General features: G+C 40.6%; 1 pseudogene; it reads right to left on the reverse strand.

Moving 5' to 3' along the window:
• Positions 1–3,406: 3,406 nt before the first annotated feature.
• Positions 3,407–3,885, reverse strand: LOC127653779 (ral guanine nucleotide dissociation stimulator-like; annotated as a pseudogene).
• Positions 3,886–6,880: the final 2,995 nt, after the last annotated feature.

Raw genomic sequence — 6,880 nt, forward strand, 5'->3', positions numbered from 1 at the left:
CTGTCAGCTGAGGATAAGTGAGGCATCTATTTCTCAAACTAGAGACTCTGATGTACTTATCCTCTTGTTTAATTGTACATCTGGTCTTACACATCTCTTTCTGTCCTTGTTAAAGCCAGTTGTCCTTTGTCTTTGAAGAATGTAGTTACACCTTTATATGATTTTTGGGGGGACAAGTTCAAGCATTGTATAGCCTTCATTCTAAAAAGCAAAATCTGTACATTATTCCAAACCTTTGGCCACCAGCATGCATACTCACATATTTTGAACTTCGAAGCTCCAATAAGCACATAAAGGCAGCATAAAAGTAATCCATAAGAGTCCAGTGGCTAAATCTATGTCTTCAGAAGTGACATGATAGATGTGGGTGAGAAATAGATCAATATTTAAGTCCCTTTTTACTCTAAATATCCACTAAGACATGAAAGTGAAACTAAACAGGCATCAAATGTGACTTTCAGGTGTGAAAGTGGAGATTAAGAGTATAAAAAGGACTTATTTTGATCCGTTTCTCATGTTGTTGTTGTTGATATTAAGAGGGGCGCCACGTCAGATCTCACCTAGGGCACCAAGTAAGCCAGAACTGCTTCTGGAAATCTCTATCGTAAATTCAAATGTTTTTAATATAAGAAATAGAGAACTTGCTTCCAAACCATATGTCCAATATGTCAATAGGTCATTCTTTTAAGGCAATTATTTTCAAAGAATTTGTAAAAAAAAAAAGAAATCACAAATCGGTCTAAAGATTCATTAGAAAATGTTATGTTTATTTATTAGTCAGGTGGGAACCCTAGTGAAATCAATCTCAACATATTTGAGCATTCTATATATATATATAAACAATTGTCAGGCACACTTTCTAAATTCTTTTACCTTTTAAGATTCCACCTCTCATGCTCTGCTTTCTCTTTTTCTAATCCGCATCTCTCTGACTCACTGCTCAGCCTCTCTCTTCATGCTGATACCTGGCCTGATGCTTTGGCCTGTCTTCAGAAAAGCTGAGCCACTGTCATACAATACAGCAGCTCCTTAATCTTAATCCACTCACTGGCCCATTTCAGCCCTGCCCGGACCGAGATAGAGGGAAAAGGATTTAATGCTCTCTCTCCTTCCTGACTTCATTACATCCCCAGACAAACATCATCGCCACTCATTCAGACCTTGAACTCTGTCGGTTGCCCCGCTGAGACCCCCAGGATCCTGTGTGCATCAAGCACAGTGTTGCATCTTTAAAGTCTGATTATCTGGTTTATGACACACGCTCAGTAATCCTCTGACACACACGCTACTCATCTGCACCAAGCTCAATTTAGCCTTCACTGGCTAATGTGTCATATTATACAGACATGGGTTTGCCATAATGAGACATTGTATCCATAAATGTTTCTTGGTATAGGTACAGCATCTTTCTGGGTCAGCATGTCCTTGAGTGTAGATCAGTACCACAGTGGATTCATAAAGATTGTAAAAAAAAATTGCATTGCATATGGCAAAGATTTGTTTGACAAACTTCATAGCATGTGCATTTTCCATGATAATACTAAGGATCTTCTAATGCCCATGTTGTCTTATGAGCTATTAAGTGCTCATTCACTGCCATCTAGTGGACCATTTTGAATACTGCATCATTGTTGGTTCTAGCAAAGTGTATTTGTGGGCATTCTTTAAAGGACAAGTAATACCCATAAGAAAAATAGGCAAATAATGTCTGGATTAAACCACTGGAGCCATATGGATTACTTTTATGCTGCCTTTTTATGCTTTTTGGAGCTTCAACGCTTTGGTCACCATTCCTATGCATTGTATGGACCTACAGAGCTGAGATATTCTTCTAAAAATCTTTGTTTGTGTTCTGTAGAAGAAGGAAAGTCATATGAGTTTAAGGTGACATAAGGGTAAGTAAATGATGAAAGAATTTTAATATTTGGGTGAACTATTCCTTGAAGATACCAAACCACGGACTGTACATGTTACGCCTAACATGACATAACACTATTTCCTCCTTTATTTATTCTATTAAATATGTAAAACACTTTTAAATTGAATCTGAATCTCTAAATCTGAGGCCATGATTCTCAGCAGGAAACCGATGGAGTGCGTACTCCAGGTAGGGAAGGAGATATTGCCCAAAGTGAAGGAGTTCAAGTACCTCCGGGTCTTGTTCACGAGTGAGGGGACATTGGAGCGGGAGGTTGGCCGGAGAATTGGTGCAGTGGAGGTGGTATTGCACTCGCTCTATCGCACTGTTGTCAAGAAAAGAGAGCTGAGCCGGAAGGCAAAGCTCTTCACCTACCAGGTCAATTTTCATTCCTACCCTCACCTATGGTCCTGAAGGCTGGGTCATGACCGAAAGAACTAGGTCGCGACTACAAGTGGCCGAAATGGGTTTCCTCAGAAGGGTGGCGGGCTTCTCCCTTAGAGATTGGGTGAGGAGCTCAGTCATCCCTGAGGAGCTCGGAGTAGAGCCGCTGCTCCTTTGCATCGAAAGCAGTCAGTTGAGGTGTTTTGGGCATCTGGTAAGGATGCCCCCTGGGCGCCTCCCTAGGAAGGTGTTTCAGGCACGTCCAGCTGGGAGGAGGCCTCGGGGAAGACCCAGGATTAGGTGGAGAGATTACATCTCCACACTGGCCTGGGAACGCCTCGGGGTCCCCCAGTCAGAGCTGGTTAATGTGCCTCGGGATAGGGAAGACAATGTTATTAAGACAATGTTTATAAGGACACTGATAAGTAATATTTAAAGTCCATTCTAAATGAATAGGGGTATTAAGACAAATATCCTATGATAAGCAATGAATTCAGGCACAAGAGTCTCTAAAAAAGGGTAGAAATGTATGGCTTAATAGTAGTCCAGATGCTTCTTTACTTTGGTGTTCCTTACACAATTCAAGATTTCATAAATTTCATTGAACTATTCAAATTTATTGAACTATTTTGGAACAAACTTGGGTAGCTTTGACCATCCACATTTGAGGATGTAATATTTCCCTGAAATGTTAATAAATTAAGAACATAACAAATGTGTTTTCTAAGGGTCTAAAGTGATCTCAACACTGGCATTTTCCTTAAAGAACATTTCAGACACGCCAAAACAACAAAAAAGGGTGAGCAATGCACCCACTGTTTAAGATGCAAAACATTGCAAGTAACTATCTCATATATTATTGGTGAAATAATTTCTTAGAGAAACCAAGACAACTTCATCCAATTTAATATAAGAAGTGGGAATTCCAAACGCCTTTTGCTGGACGTATCCTACATGACAGAGATTTGTCTAATGAGACTAATATTTACTAAATGTTAATTTGGACAATTGGAAAAGAGTGCTTTTTGAGTAAGGTTGTTATCAATGTAAAATGTGAGGAAACGCCCTTGAGGATTAAACTGGGCTGATGAGTTAGTGGCAGGTCTAGAGAGCACCGCATTTCCTCAGTAAGAAGTCATAATTGCCAGATGCTTTCATGGAATAAAAGACATTTCCTTTTTCTGTCATTCTGACTTCTGTGGGTTAAAGTAGAACAAAAATGTAAATGTCAGTCTGTCTCACTGTAAACTAAACACACTCTCCACTTATGTTCTTTACCTTGCTATTTTGAGGCTCTCTGTAACAGTTCATAGTCCTCTGACTTCTCACTCTGTCGGTCCATGATTCTCCTGATGACACAAGGTGTTTTGTCTTGACAGGTCACCTGAAGTACATGTTCAGTTTCATCTCAAGATGAATTATGCAAAGATATGGAAAATACTGCAAGGCTGTTCTTCACATCACATGATGCAGATCTTATGTCTCTCACTCACCAGGATGCTCTTGTACACACTGCCATGGTCTACATCAAGGTTGACCCTGATGGTGCTGAAGTCGCTCACCTGCTGGTTGTACAAGGGCATTGACGGAGAGGAAGAGGTAGAGATTGGAAATCTGGGAGGTCTGCCCGGTGGAGATGGAGACTAAAGTTGAGGAGGTGGAGCTGAAGCCAGAGTATATATAGGTATGTTATTTAGTTGTGTAGTCTCATGTGGTGCTGTGTTTGTCCTATGTTGTTTTTATGTAGCACCATGGTCCTGGAAGAACGTTGTCTCGTTTTGCTGTGTACTGTACTAACTGTATATGGTTGAAACGACAATAAAAACCACTTGCCTTGACTTGACTGTTCCAAGCTTATTTAAGATAAGGAGGTGGATGCCTAAGAGAGCTGGGCAATTTATGAAAAATTATTCTTATTATAAAAATAAAGAAAGATGAGTTTAAAGCTCATTAAAATGCATATTAATGCAGGGCAAATGACAAAAGACTATTTAGAAAGTGCAAATACTTTGGAAGAGGAACAGATAGAAGCTCGGTTGCACTGGACTTTGAGTTACATAAAATAAAGATACAGGTCTGACTTCCTGTTGTCATGTTAATCTGACATCACTTTACATTTATGCATTTGGCAGATACAAAACGACTTACAGTGCATTTATTACAGGGACAATTGCCCTGGAGCAACCTGGAGTTAAGTGTCTTGCTCAAGAACACAATAATGGTGACTGTGGGGAGCAAACCAGCAACCTTCTGCTTGCCAGTTCTGCGCTTTAACCCACTACGCGACCACCACACCACTTTACTGACAACTTTCTTGTACAGGTGAAACTTGAAAAATTAGAATATCGTGCAAAAGTTCATTAATTTCAGTAATTCAACTTAAAAGGTGAAACTAATATATTATATAGACTCATTACAAGCAAAGTAAGATATTTCAAGCTTTTATTTGATATAATTTTGATGATTATGTCTTACAGCTTATGAAAACCCCAAATTCAGAATCTCAGAAAATTAGAATATTACATGAAATCAATAAAAAAAAGGATTTTAAATACAGAAATGTCGGCCCTCTGAAAAGTATAATCATGCATATGTACTCAGTACTTGGTTTGGGCCCCTTTTGCATTAATTACTGCCTCAATGCGGCGTGGCATGGATGCTATCAGCCTGTGGCACTGCTGAGGTGTTATGGAAGACCAAGATGCTTCAATAGCGGCCTTCAGCTCTTCTGCATTGTTTGGTCTCATGTCTCCCATCTTTCTCTTAGCAATGCCCCATAGATTCTCTATGGGGTTCAAGGTCAGGCGAGTTTGCTGGCCAATCAAGCACAGTAATACCATGGTCATTGAACCAGGTTTTGGTACTTTTGGCAGTGTGGGCAGGTGCCAAGTCCTGCTGGAAAATGAAGTCAGCATCTCCATAAAGCTTGTCTGCTGAAGGAAGCATGAAGTGCTCTAAAATGTCCAGGTAGACGGCTGCGTTGACTCTGGACGTAATAAAGCACAGTGGACCAACACCAGCCGATGACATGGCTCCCCAAACCAACACAGACTGTGGAAACTTCACACTGGACTTCAAGCATCTTGGATTGTGTGCCTCTCCATTCTTCCTCCAGACTCTGGGACCTTGGTTTCCAAATGAGATGCAAAATTTGCTCTCATCAGAAAAGAGGATTTTGGACCACTGAGCAACAGACCAGTTCTTTTTTTCTTTAGCCCAGGTAAGACGTTTGACATTTGAATCCCATGTCCAGGACCCGTCTGTGTGTGGTGGCTCTTGATGCCGTAACTCCAGCCTCAGTCCACTCCTTGTGAAGCTCCCCCACACATTTGAATGGCCTTTTCCTGACAATCCTCTCCAGGCTACGGTCATCCCTGCTGCTTGTGCACCTTTTTCTTCCACACTTTTCCCTTCCACTTAACTTTCTATTAATGTGCTTTGATACAGCACTTTGAGAACATCCAACTTCTTTTGCAATTACCTTTTGAGGCTTTCCCTCCTTGTGGAGGGTGTCAATGATGGTTTTCTGCACAACTGTCAGGTCAGCAGTCTTCCCCATGATTGTGAATTCAACTGAACCAGACTGAGAGACCATTTAAAGGCTCAGGAACCCTTTGCAGGTGTTTAGCTGATTAGAGTGTGACACTTTGAGCCTACAATACTGAACCTTTTCACAATATTCTAATTTTCTGAGATTCTGAATTTGGGGTTTTCATAAGCTGTAAGCCATAATCATCAAAATTATATCAAATAAAGGCTTGAAATATCTTACTTTGCTTGTAATGAGTCTATATAATATATTAGTTTCACCTTTTAAGTTGAATTACTGAAATTAATGAACTTTTGCACGATATTCTAATTTTTCGAGTTTCACCTGTACATACCATTTCTCTTTGCTGCCGGTGTTTTCTTTGGGCTCCTTTGTTCATCTTGAAGATGGCTGTTTTTGAGGTGCCCTCCTGTGAAGATATCAGTTTCAAGTCAACTTTTAAGTTGGATTTCAAAAGGCCAAGTTCTGCTATGCAGATATCTGGTTGCCATGAAAAAAAACTCTTTGAACTCTGACTCAGTGTTGACAGACTTTTTCCTGGACACCTCAATCCAGGTCTTCTGCAGTCGATGGATGGCGTTGCTCTGGAGGGCTGACAGGATGGCTTTCAGAGAGGAGAATCTCTTGAAGATACGGCACCTCTGATGTCAAGATATACAAACAAATATTCATGAACTGAGACAGTAAAACACTTACAGTTTAGACGGATTGTTTATAAAAGAAGCCTTTAAGATACAACAGCAAGTCATTAGTTCCTAAAACAAAGTAATTGAGTGTGGTGCCTCACATTGGCAACTTATGTCCAGTGCTCTATGAGCTTTGCTCTCTGAAAGGGTGTCAAAGAACTGTTACTCAGGCAGGTGGCGATGATAGCATTGGCTATGCTGTTAAACTGAGCAACAGTGGCCCGAAAAATGGGGCCAGGTGCTCTTTCCCCTTCTTGTCTCGCTGGGACCAAATGCCACCCATGAAATAGTAGAGCAAAACCTTCTTAAACTGCACCTGTGATAAACAATGACTGCTGTCTG

This window comes from Xyrauchen texanus, chromosome 13 (genome assembly GCF_025860055.1).
Source record: "Xyrauchen texanus isolate HMW12.3.18 chromosome 13, RBS_HiC_50CHRs, whole genome shotgun sequence".
NCBI classification, from domain to species: domain Eukaryota; kingdom Metazoa; phylum Chordata; class Actinopteri; order Cypriniformes; family Catostomidae; genus Xyrauchen; species Xyrauchen texanus.